Below are 14,333 nucleotides of genomic sequence, written 5' to 3'. Positions count from 1 at the left end.
TCCTATTTCTTGCAAAAACAAGTTCTCATGAATAAGGGGAAGGATGATGCATCTTATTTTCCAAATAAAACATCCTAAATTCATGACCAAAAATTTCGTTTTAACCATTAGATAAAACCATAATTATCAAACCATTTCATCAAATATGAGTCAAAGTATTTCAAAACATTATTATTAGAGTTTCCAAATCAAAACATCAGAGTAAACATCCTAGGCTAAACATCATGGTGTGTGCAATGCAGTCATCCCGAGCCCTTTCTCTTTGCAACTGGAAGTACCTGAAACCAAAACTGAAAATCGTAAGCACAAATCTTAGTGACTTCCCCAACCTACCACATACCATACACATAATCACATATACTGGGCCCCCGCCCCTTCATCAGGCCCCGCACGACATCAGGCCCCGCCTAACATCGAGCCCAGCTCGGTATACAGATCTGTTTCTCCCAGGCCCCGCCTGTTACTAGGCCTAAACCCGCTATACACATACCAACAATATAATATAATCATGCTAGCACATAAAGAATCATACACAGTACTATATGTTCCAGTCCTAAGGCCTCGTCTATCATGGTCCCCGACCTTACTCTGCTAATGATGAAATATGGAACCCCGTCCACACTCAGCTAGTGATGAGATGCGGGACCCAACCCACACTCACCTCCCTACCAGGCACATACAAGTATCACAAAGACAATAAGTATAACTAAACATGCATACATTCATCGGGTACCACCCGAAATTAAACCGTAGTCCGGAAACATACATATAAACATTCATCGGGCCCCGCCTGGCATCAGACCGTAATCCGGAAAGCATACAGACATTCCTTGGGCCTTGCCCGACATCGGACCGTAATCCGGAATCATACAATATAGACACATGCAGGAATCACGAAGACATCAAGCATACCAACATTCCTCAGGCACCGCCCGACATCAGATCGTAATCCGGAAACACATAACATAAATACGGGCCGACATTGGTGCCTTAGACCCGTTTACACAAAGGGAAACTAACCTCGATTGCTGAAGCTCACTGTAAGAAATCCTTAGCTGCAGCCCTGCCGACTCCCCGAGCTGGAAATACCAACATATCACCTATCTAGCAATTGGTCCCAAACCAGAATCCATAGTCCTTACTTGGGGTGAAATGACCGTTTCACCCTTGGCTCAAACTCAAAACCAATCAAGCCCCAAACTATAAAATCCATGAAAGCCCATTAATGGCCCAATTTTCTAAATTGAGCCCAACTCCTCAAATGGAACAACCCTTTTGAACCCAATCCATACTTCATAACCCTCTAGGGTCAACCTTGGTCAAAGTCAACACCCAAGTCATGGTCAAAGTCAAAGCTCCGAGTTGACTCAACTCGTCGAGTTGTCCTTCAACTCGACGAGTTCCCATAAATCACATAATCGTGATACTACAAATCAACTCGTCGAGTTCTCCCTTAAATCGTCGAGTTCTCTTTTCAACAGAATCGGGTTATACTCACATCAACTCGCCGAGTTCCTTCATGAACTCGTCGAGTTCTTCAGTCTGTGCAGTCCTTCTTAATGCATTAAGCCATTTCTCTTCAGATCTAATCCCAATACTCTAGATCTAGACTGGAAATACCTTTTAGAAGGGTAAAGTTTCTAACTTTACCCATTAATCCATTCCTAAAGAGAATAAGCTCAAACCCTAACCCAAAAGGGCCAAGCTCTTAATCCAAAACCACCAATAGTATAAGGTAGACCATGAGGTCATAGATCTGGACCATAAGATCCAAAATATCACGTAAAGTTCCCAGCTTTCTCTACATTCATGGCCACTAGAAGCTTAAAGGCCAAAATGATGGCTTAAAGGTTGCATGGGACTTCCTTGGCCATAAATTGGCATCTTTATGCCATGAAAGTGCTTTAAGACTCTAGATCTGAAGTTCTTTCCATTTGGGACGTTCAACTCTCAAGGACCATATCATTTGGACCAAAAACAAGCAAAAGGTGTTAAGAAGGAGATCTAATAAACTATTAGGCAAGTTTAAGACTTGATTACCAGAAAGTGACGAAAATGGAGTGAGGTTTCTGGATCTAGCAACACTTCCTTGTTCCTTCAAACTTTCCTTCCTTCCAAGAGATTCAATCACCCACAAGAACACTCAAAATGGCTCACAATCACTCACAATAGCATTAGGGTTTCGAGATCTAGGGTTAGGACAGTGGAGGCTGGAAATGAGGCCAAACCCTATAGCATAAGGTGTTTAAATAGGGTGCAAAATCCCGGATCTAGGGTTTCCCAAACCCTATCCAACTCATCGAGTTGGTCCTCCCCAACTCGTCGAGTTGGCCTTTAAATTTTCGCATGCTCAATTATTCCTACACGTCGAGTTCTCACCCTTGAACTTGAGGAGTTGCCCTCTTGATCAAGGTTTTCTTTCCTTATTTTGCCTTCTGGATTCCGGGTGTTACAACTCTCCCCCACTTAAATTAGATTTCGTCCTCAAAATTGTTCCTTACTAACATCCCAATCAAAACCACAATCTGGAGATACCCAACCCTGAGCCTTTCGGAAGAAACCAGCTTTACCTCCCTAAACTGGAACGCGTATTGGTATGACTTCTTGACAGACCACCCACGTTAGGCTTTACCATGTTTAGTCCTCCTTACATGACCGACCAAACGCACACTTCCAATCCTGATTATCTTGATGCTACCATCAGAAACAAAATCCATGTCCATAACCAGCTGTAGAATACTTATACTTGACAGAAGGCTCAGATAATCCTTCGAATAGAAGATTCATCCCTCAAACGGTTAGACTCAGACGAGAGCTGCACAACAGGGTCAAATAAATTACTCTGAGATTATTTAATCCATTTGTAAGTGACTTAGCACCTTCGATCAACAAGCTACTCCTCATACAAGAATCCTCACATCACTACTTTTACCTGAACATCATACTACCTCTTATCGCCTTTCCGAATGAATTGAGACCTCCCTGGTCCCAACTTATCTGCCAACTATCTGGAATACCGGATTCTCACCCGGTCGCTGAACCAAAGAACACCCTCTCAGTCGGTCCCAACGATTTCTGAAGAAAACTTCGGATATCGAAAACTACCATATCCACATTGCCACTTTCGGCTCCATAAATTCTGGAATCCCCGATTCAATACCTCGACCCTACGGTCTCTACCAGGTCCCACCTATATTGCTATAAGCACATGGGCCTTTCCCATGGGTCCCACCCAAACTATATCACGGAGCGGCCTTGCTCACATGTCCCACCTATCTAGGGCTACATAGGCCCAGCTCCACCTCAAATCCCAACGACCTATCATTTCCTGATTCTGATCCTGCTGTGGCCTTTCCACTATCCTACGAACTGACCCACCCTGTCCTAACTTATCTGAATGAATCTGTGAATACTACGATTTATTCTGCAGTCTAACAACACTCTTCCACACTATCTGGCCACATGAAGAATGCTACGGCTGCCCCACATTCATACTATACTTTCCATGATATCTGGCTGTTGGTGAATGTTACGGCTATCCTGCAGTCTTACAACACTTCCCACACTAATTCAACTGCTGACCATGGTCTTACCGATGATTACCAATCTGAACACCTCTAATGTCGAGCACTCACGCGGTCTAACATCCTGACTGAACTCGCATCCTGATGGGAATTCCCAACCTGATTCCCAACACCAGCTATCTGTTGGATTAGGTGTCTAAGCCCATAACTATAATTGGTATGTACTTGACCCGAGAGTAGCATGGTCCATTTGGGTTGCCTTCACTAGAGCAATTTGATAGGATGGACTTTTGAGAAGAGGTTATTTATGATTTATTAATATATTATAAGTTCTAATATATTAATATGAAATCATGTTATTTAATTAGTATTAATCAAGAATTAATTTGGAATTAATTTAGTGATCAAAAGAGACTAATTAAATTAACGGGGACTGATTATGTAAAATAGTGATATATATTGTTTAGGCTATTGATCCATGATGGGCTAAATTTATGTAAGTATCCATGAAGAGTTATCCCACATGACATATGGATCATGGATCATGGAGAATAAGCCCAAGGGTATGGATTAGGGTTTAACCATGACTCTTAGAATCCTATATTATATATGTGACACCCCATAGCTAAAATCGGTTGTTACAAGTGTTCTAAGAGTTCATAAGAGCCGATTTTGAAGCATAAGAAACCTCTCTCTCAAGTTCTCCTTTGTTCATGGTGTTTGTGAATCATTTGAGGCATCACATTTGAGGTGCTAAGTTCTTAAAGGCCAAAACTACAAGCTACAACAAAGAGGTAATTCTATAACTCAATTATATGTTGTTTATGCCAATTGTATGCTAGTTGTAGGCTTCATGATTTGGAAACAATATTGCATGTATAATTAGAAAAAAAATAGATCCAAAGCAATTAGGGTTGTATGTGCACCATAGGATGTTGTAGTATACAAAACCCAACAGTGGTATCAGAGTCTAGGATTGTTTTCTGTTATACTTGATGCTTATTAATTTTCAAAGTTCAAAAAATCGATTTTCTGGCTTCTGACTGAAGAACTCGCTGAGTCCACTGGCTGAATCGACGAGTCCACTCAGTAAAAGGCCAACTCGACGAGCCAGGTTCATGCACTCATCGAGTTGGTGCTTCTGGTTGCAGAATTTCAAGTTTTTCTCCAGAATTGGACTAGGATCATTACCACAAACTGTTTTGTAATCATAAAAATTGTATTTTCTGATTTGGTAATGATGATCCTCATCTAATTAAAACGACAATTGTCAAATTTTAAGATAATAAGATAATTATTTGTATTGTTTGATATGAATTGTCTTGCTATATGAGTTAATTTAGACCATGAAAATTATATGATAATTTTGCTTGGTAAAATTGATCTTAAATGTTTTTTAAAGTCTTTCGTAACTTGTCCTCAAGTTATGGATCATGAAAAGTTTTTTCATAAAAACCACATTAACTCATAAGTTATGGAAAACCAAAAGTTTTCAAGAGTTACAAAACTTGCCCTCAAGTTTTGGTATTTGAAAAGTCTCAAATTAAGAAACTCTTGTAATTAAAAGGTGTAACTCTTTAGTTCATAAATTAAAAATTAATTAAATAGTTTTTAATTTTGAATTTTTTCTTATTTAGAACCTTGATGTTTTTGAATAGTTCAAATTACACCTTGTGGACTTTATTAAATTAATTAAAGTGTTTAATTAAAAGAGAAGTTTAATAAATCCATAATAACATGGTTTAAGATTAATTAAATTAAGAGTATAATTTATTAATAGTTTAAACCACCTAGTATTTTAATGTTTAAAATATACCTTTATACTATATAAAATTAAAAGTTTAATATATTATATGTATAAGTAAAAGGTCAGTCTTACTGTTAATAGGCCTCATTTACGAAGCCGGTCTATAAGGGGGTATAAGGTTACTGCCTATAAAATGGTGGTTTAATGGGTGTCCACTCTCACCCACTATTTCTTTGACTGGTGGAGGGTCGTTAGCCGAACGGGTAGGATAGGACATTAATTTTCATTAAAAGTATAATGAAATACTAAGTAACTAAATACCTTTATAAATTCCCAATCTTAGTTACTTAGGAAAAATGTGAATTTGGTGCTAACCCATGAAAATGCACATTGCACATTATTAGTCGTTAGTGGAGCGTGTGTGGTTAACCGGCACACTAATATGAGACTAATGAAGGATGGAAATGGGTAGCTTGATGTTAATCATGGATCAATGGAGCATGTGTGGTTAACCGACACATTGATTGGGTGATTTGTAACATTAAGTGTACCAAGCTAATTTGCATGGTTATTCACACATTGTTTGTGATCCTCGACATCCCAGTCACAAACTTGAATGGCATAATCGAGATTTAAACATGCCATTGAAAAGTTCAATGAATCTCAAAGAATCTAGAAATTTCAATTCATTTAAAACCTAAAATTCATTTTTCGTTTTTCATGGTGGAAATTGGTAAATCGTCATTTAGCTACCTTCAAATATTTTACAATTAGATTACGGCATACCTCTTCCGAATTGTAGAATATTGTGTTGGGTCCTAGCCTTAATATTTCACTTTGGGTGTTATATTAAGGATTTAAATCAACTAACTTGAATTTCTCCCATTATAGATGTCTAGGTCAGACAACTACGGTCTTCCCGAATCTTATGGAAAAAGCTTTCCTCATGAAGATGATGTTCCCGAAAATCATACTTCTCTTTCTACACCTCATCCAATTATTCTCCCTAACCCACAAGTTCAAAGACTTGAAAAGTTCAAGGCCACTCAAGCCCTATTGGCTAGTAAACACCAAGATGGAAGGTCTGTGTGTGCACATGTCTTGGAGATGAAGTCACACATTGACAGGCTGGGAATGTTAGGAGTCATTGTGTCGAGGAACTTGGCTGTTGACTTGGTTCTTCAATCACTTCCTAAGTCATATGGTGAGTTCATTAAAGATTACTATATGACAGACCACGACATGTCCCTTATCGATCTTACCTATTTGCTAATTGCTGTTGAATCAGAAAATATTTGGCGCACTGGTAATGCAAATTTGATTGGAAGATCTACTTTCCAAACCTCCATGGACATTGATCATGGAAACATTGGAAGTCCAGAAAAGATTTATTTTTCCAAGTGAAAGGGAAAGGCTAAGTCTGAGATTGTCCCATGTACCATTCCAAAAGAGTCCATTTGCTTCTATTGCCAAGAGAAGGGGCATTGGTTGCGAAGCTGTTGTATCTACCTGAAGGACCACAAGAATGGTAAAGTCAAAAGGTTTGACTCTGCTTCAGGTAAGTTCACTATCTAACTCCATTAAGTTCTTACTTATAGATTTTTAATACATGATGTGATAAGATTGCATTTTGATGTTTTGTAGGATCAAATAAGAGAAAGGAAGCTTGAAAGAAGAGTAAGATGATTCTGATCGCGAAGAGATGGATTTCGATCGCAAAGTTCGATGTTCAGAATTTTGAGCCGCTGCTTAGGAGTTATGATAGATTGCTTAGAAATATTTTGGAACATAGTTTTCATTTGTAATTGCATTGTAAGGACAAATTTATCCGTATTTTATAAATAAAGATAAATTTTGAATTTTATCTTGTTTTATATTTCCTTGCAATGACATTTGTGAAAATTGGTGTTTATATATTATTAGCAATATTGAAATTGGATTTGATTCTTTTGTTTGTGGTAGTGTCTAAATTTACCAAATAAGGAAAGATTATCATCACCAAGTCTCAATTGGATAGAAACTTGGAATCATGCAACTTGTATTGTACGATGAATGAGAACCTTCGTCTTTGGGAAATTAAGACTAATTCCTTGTTCACATGTATATGTGAGTCAAGTGAAGGACTAGGGGATCGGGTACACTTGGTTGTGCACTGGTCAGGTCCACCACAAAGAACGATAAGACTATTCGTTATGATTTACTAAAAGTTTAGTAAATATGGTTGTGCTTACAAGTTTAAGTGTAATTCTGAGCCATTGAAAAGGTTTCAATGTATAGCAAAACGAATAAGAAGAATCAAATTAGGCAGAAAGATAAAAGTTTCTCCAATCTGAAAGGAAGGGAGAGTACTTGAGTATCGTGTTTATGATCATCTTAGTGATTATGGAACCATATCACAATTGATCCTCTAAGAACACCTTAGTGCACTTGTATGGCTAAGAAGAGGAATCGTAAATTGTTGAAATAGTTAAATCAAAAGGTGAATCATACTTCCTTCCAAAACCAAGTCTTAGAGTCATACTCCAAGATTGTAACTTGAGTGACATAATCGTAAGAAAGGTTTATAACACTTATCAAATGTATAGTAAAATGTTCTTGCTCTTGTATATTTGAAATTTGTAAGTTGTGATGTCTTGGATAAGACAAAGACCAAATAAGACCAATTGTGTGAAGGTTTTGTCTTGATAAGAAACTGCACTAACTCTTGAATATTTGTTTGTCAAGTAATGTTCTTAACAAGAGAGTATTATATGTCAAGAGGCCAGTGGGAGTCTTAAATATCTTGAAAAGTTTCAAAAACTAATCAAGAATAAACCTGTAATTAATCACTAGCACATGACTTGAGGTTTGTAACCTATCGTGTTGACATATTCTTATTTCTCTGCCTATTCCAGTTAAAGTTGACTATGCATGTAAGTTTTATAAGTGCTCAATTGTTTGCATAACAACTTGGAAGCAATGGTAGGCCCTTGAGCTACCAGGTGGCAAGAAATTAAGATTGAACAAGTTCAGTCCATATGAGTTTGGATTTGTCACTAACCTTGTCTTATGATTATGGTTATGCCAAATTCACATGGATAGGAACACATACACCATAAAATCTAAGTGTCATAAGGTTTCTCTCCAATTCATGAAAATGATTGTGAGGAAACGCTTTCACTAAGTAGATTTTAAGCAAATAGCATTTGTGATATTTGCATTCTCAAATTTGATTATGATTACGGAATCCCTCTTCATAGTTCGAATTGTGAGAAATGGCAAAAGGTCTAAACATTTGAGACTTATTGCTGTAAGTTCTAAATTTGTTTAAGACACACATGTGAGCTATCTAAGGAAATATGTATAAGTTTGAGAAGCCTAATAAAGTCTTATCGAAGCGTATTGTATCAGAAAATTGAACTTTGGTAAGAAATTCAACAAGTATTGATTTCTAGAAGTCCAGCTTATTTCTGGGTACATGTCAAAGCTAGTGGGAGCATAAGTGTTGTGCTAGTAAGATAATAATTATTATGCTAGTGGGAGCATAATTATTATAGTGAGTATTGCGAGTTAGCAATGTTAATTATAGAAAACAAAGGTTTCAATTCGCAAAGTTGCAGGGTTTGAAAAGTTGTTTTGCTATAATTAAGGGAGAGGAATTCATACTTCATTTCAATTCTAAAAGTTTAGATTGAGATTTTAATCAAATTTAGTCAAGGACATATATGAATGTTATGTTGAAAAGATTCGACATAAGGAAATTCTATATATGGAAATGTTATAGCAAGAGACCAGTAAAGTATCAGGTCTGTATGTAAGACATTATGAGTCGTGTCCCATATGCTTCGGATATAGGATCGATTGCATGTGCTATAATATTCTAATGTTCTAATTTTTCCAAATGCCTAGGGCATTAAGAGGGAAAAAGGACTAGAACCGGATATGACTTAAGTTATTAAACAACTGTCAAGGACGATCTGAGGTTCGCTAAGGATTGGTTGCTTAAGGACAGTTGGAAGTATAGTAATGAATGGACCATATTGATATGATTTTGAATAGATAGGATTCTATTAAGAATGGATAGTCATATGGCAATTATGGAAAAGTTTCCATAATGGGAGTTGGATGTAACACTCGTGTTTCTGGGCTAAGCATTAAAGACGAGGTAATAGTCTAGATCAACTATTGTAACGTGTGTTGAAGTAATAAGAATGAATTATGTGAATTTATGTGCCTTATATTTAATTATGATAATATAATAAATTAAGGATAAAAATAAGCGTCGAAAGTAAAATGTTAGATATAACCGATATCTATGAAGAAAGTTGTAGTGGTTGGAACAAGGATTCCAGAGATATAAAGAATACCGAAATCCGAGTTATAACGAAGAAGTTATGACATGTCGAAGTTTCGCGACAGAACCGGCACGACGTTGTGTGACGTAAAAAGTGAATTTATGATAAAGTGCTTTTTAGCATTAGTGATCTAAATGAAAGTCGGAGTGTTCGTTAAACCGAGAGCGTGCATAAAAAGAACGTCCAAATCTGACTTCGTATGAGGAAGTTATGATTTTTCTAAGTTTTGGCTTAGCAGTGTGCAACCCGAAACTCGAATTTTAGATCGAGTGATTTTTAGCCAAAACAACCTAAACAAAAATCGAAAATCTTGTTGATAGTAGTTCAACGGTAAAAAGACAGACAAAAACGGACGTCGGATGAAGAAGTTATGAATTTTTAACGGACTTTTCCTGTCCCGGCCTGTTAAAAATATAACTTTAAAAATAAAGTCAAAATTAGCCGACAGAGTCTAAATGAAAGTTGTAGAGCATCAGTCTCACCTACGCGTGGATATAAAGAACGTCAAAAACGAAGCTCGTATGCGAAAGTTACGAATTTTTGAAGTTTGAAAATTCAGAGTACGCCCAACGTACTCGTGTAAGTGATCCGGAGTCAGTCACCCTCCCTACTCCTTCGCATGAAAGACACGTGTCGTAGCCTTGACGCATCTGAGCTGATCCCTTTGTACGCCCAGCGTACGAAGTTACGCCCAGCGTAGTGGCTCGCAAGGGAGTAAGCCCCGTGTACGTGAAGATTACGCCAAACGTAATCCGAGGCATCAGCCTCCTATAAATAGGATCGGAAGCCAACCGAAGTATTGTTACAAAATCCTTCTCTCTTTCACTCTCTACTCCCTTTTAGCCTATCCTACACCCCCCGAAGCCTCGGGAACACCCCTAGCACCCGAAGCAAGCCCGAAGCCCCGAAGTCTCCAAGAAAAAGAGTTTGTCGAGTCGAAACTCTGCCCGCGTGGAGCCCGGTTTTTAAGAAAACATCCCGGTTTTATCGGAAACGATCGTTTTGAGAAACGAAGTGCTGCCCGATTATCGTTAAATAAGGTGAGTGTATAGTCACTTTCATCTTACACATAGATATGAAGTATTTTATATAAAACACGTGCTATGTGTATATATGTTGTTTGTTTATTTAAGATGGATGTTGAATGAATGTTTTATACAGGTTTTGAACTGTATATGTATTTTATATCTACAAATATGTTGGGTAAAACATGGGTAGATGAAATAGTTGATGTGTGATGAAAAATAAGTTGGATGATGAGAAGAAAGGTGATATAGATGAACATTGGCAGCTGTGGACTTAGTGCTTGTTGTATAAATTTCGGGCAGTGATGGACTTCGTGCCTATTCCTCAGGATAATGAATAGATGGTGGTAGCTATGGATTTAGTACCGTATAGATGAACATTGGTAGCTATGGATTTAGTACCTTGGCAACTATGGACTTAGTGTTTCTTGTATAAATCTCGGGCGGCGATGGACTTCGTGCATATTCCTTAGGATAATCCTTAGGAATGAATGAATGGAGCACAAATGATTCTTAAGATCTTTATGAATAAATAAGATAACGGGGTTGGGAAATTTGGTTGATTGTTTGAAGTTTAAACATAATAAATTTATTTATTGTGGGTTGAAAACCCTATATGCTCACCAGGCTCCCAAGTCTGACCCACTCAGCTTTTTATATTACAGGTAGTGAAACAAGATCATAGTTGGACGATGACGATGGATTTTTGGATTATAGGCCAGTAGATGTAAATATCTGTTGTAAGACTTATAATATACTGTTTATGCTTTTGGTCTGTATTGGAACATGACATCCCGAGGTTTTGAAATATAATGAAAAACTATATTTCTATAAGAAATGTTTTGATAAATTTTTATCATGTTTTGTTTTGGGGACAAATTCCACAACATCTTTTAAAGATTACTCTGATTTTATTTTAAAAAGCATAAACTAAATCGGTCCTTTTTTTTGGCCGAGAAATTTGGGGATATCACATTGGATATCAAGAATCTATGAGTAAGTTAGAAACTTTTATGCAAGAAGGATGTTTAAAGAAACGTGCATTGAATATGAGACTTCGTATCTATGGAATTGTTTTGTAACAATCTCTAATGGAAAGTTTTTTAATTGGCAAAGTCTCTGTAACTTGTGTGCATAGTCGTTACAAAAGGATCACGACATATAAGCTTACAATCTAATAGATTACAGTAAGTGGCAAGGACTTGGTATTCTTACACTTACGATAAGAATTGTGAAATGAGTGTCATTGGAAATGTTTACAATTGATCTATTTCACAAAGTAAAGACCATAGGTAAACATAGTGTGCACGCTTGGAGCATGGGATGACTATTGTTTCAATTCAAGTATTAAGTTGATTAAATCGAAACATTATACAATGAATAATGTGTAATCAATATGGTGATTAAATAAAAGGTGTTTTATTTATATTCAAAAGTTTTGAGACCATATTGGATTCGATTATTTTTGTGCTTCACTTTGCATGTTTTGACTTCCCGAATAACTAGGTTATTCAAACCATCCACAGTCGATCATACTTTGGAAGTAGGTATTGAAGCTAGACTGTCATGAATGGGTCTGTAGATTGTCTAAAGGCGCTTAGACATAGCACAAGTTTGCTGCAGTGTTCATGAGTACTCCTGTAATAAGATTTGAGTATTGGATTAAACCCACGCTCACTTGAATCATTTCATGGATTTTATCACGAGTGATTGTGAGACGATAATATCTTATATTCTTAAAACAGAGACGTGTGAGTTGTAGCTTACAAATCGGTTGCACATTGATGATGCGTAAACGCACCAGTAACTTGGTGTTATAAAACGCATTGTTGTGTGTGATTTGATGAGTAAATATAGCAAGCATATGAATCAAAGTTTATCCATTCCTTTTACCCTTAGAGGGATAAAAGCGATATATGTGGGCTCCTCGATGATTTAGTGATGACACCCTAAGCGCTTGGCCAAGTCTGGACTGATTTGATTTGTTCAATTAGTCAGTCATCATAATTCGGAAATCGGGAAACAACAGATGGACAGAGAGAATGATTATAATCCATGTCTCAGTCCATATGATATCTTGAAGAATGGAGGAATATATGATCCCTTATTTAATGGACGCGTCATTGACATGGTCAGAGTTCGACAACGGCTTTTAAGAGCTACGATTGCTAGTCGGGATTTTGGAGTCGTACTTGCAATAATAGTTATTAGACTTATCCAAGTGGGAGACTGTTGGATTAGGTGTCTAAGCCCATAACTATAATTATTATGTACTTGACCCGAGAGTAGCATGGTCCATTTGGATTGTCTTCACCATAGCAATTTGATAGGATGGACTTTTGAGAAGAGGTTATTTATGATTTATTAATATATTATAAGTTCTAATATATTAATATGAAATCATGTTATTTAATTAGTATTGATCAAGAATTAATTTGGAATTAATTTAGTGATCAAAAGAGACTAATTAAATTAACGGGGACTGATTATGTAAATCAGTGATATATATTGTTTGGGCTATTGATCCATGATGGGCTAAGTTTATGTAAGTATCCATGAAGAGTTAGCCCACATGACATATGGATCATGGATCATGGAGAATAAGCCCAAAGGTATGGATTAGGGTTTAACCATGACTCTTAGAATCCTATACTATATATATGACACCCCATAGCTAAAATCGATTTCCACAAGTGCTCTAAGAGTTCATAAGTGCCGATTTTGAAGCATAAGAAACCTCTCTCTCAAGTCCTCCTTTGTTCATGGTGTTTGTGAACCATTTGAGGCATCACATTGGAGGTGCTAAGTTCTTAAAGGCCAAAACTACAAGCTACAACAAAGACGTAATTCTATAACTCAATTCTATGTTGTTTATGTCAATTGTATGCTAGTTGTAGGCTTCATGCTTTGGAAACAATATTGCATGTATAATTAGAGAAAACATAGATCCAAAGCAATTAGGGTTGTATGTGCACCATAGGATGTTGTAGTATACAAAACCCAACACTATCAACACCAATAAGACGCGAAACCAACGTTGGGAAGTTTCCCAAACTCCCAACTCACACACTCCTCGACCCAAACAGCCACTTGGGTCGTCTTCCTCCCCATCGGGAATGCGAACTCATCCTAGTTTCGCCTCTATTTCTGTTCCTGGATACCTGAACGATTCTCCCCCACTTTGATTCAACTAACACCTTACAACACACAAGACTGGAATGATTCCCAATCCTTCTTACCATCCAATGATCAATCTGCTGGAAACCAACGCTTACCACTGTTAGTGTTCCAAAACCAACCAATACCAAAACAGTACAACTTTTTGAAGACTAACGAAACACTTCCCGAGTTCCAATCCCACTTGCTATAGTTACCGCATCCTGGGAACCTTCTATATAAGGAGACGACCTCACACTACTACTCTAAGATTCATGGTATGCAGATGGCATATAACCCAAACATAAGCAGAAAATATAACTCTAAGATACACTTACTCATACTGATGCAAGACAATAGCAATAAAATCATAAATAAAAACTGATAGGAAAGCAAAAGATATACACCTGCAACATCGGAAGCCACTCGCGCCTCCTTTGTAGTCAGCTGGAAAGCCCTGCTCCTCGCCGCAGGCGCCTCTGCCCGGCCCTGACGGCCTTCGGTGATCCTCAATATTGCAGGGGTAGGTGCCATCACCTGTCCCACT

Source organism: Lactuca virosa, chromosome 4 (assembly GCF_052849685.1).
Source record: "Lactuca virosa cultivar CGN04683 chromosome 4, Lactuca_virosa_CGN04683_v6, whole genome shotgun sequence".
Classification (NCBI taxonomy): domain Eukaryota; kingdom Viridiplantae; phylum Streptophyta; class Magnoliopsida; order Asterales; family Asteraceae; genus Lactuca; species Lactuca virosa.
The sequence above is the reverse complement of the archived record's forward strand: the minus strand, read 5'-3'. Positions refer to the sequence as shown.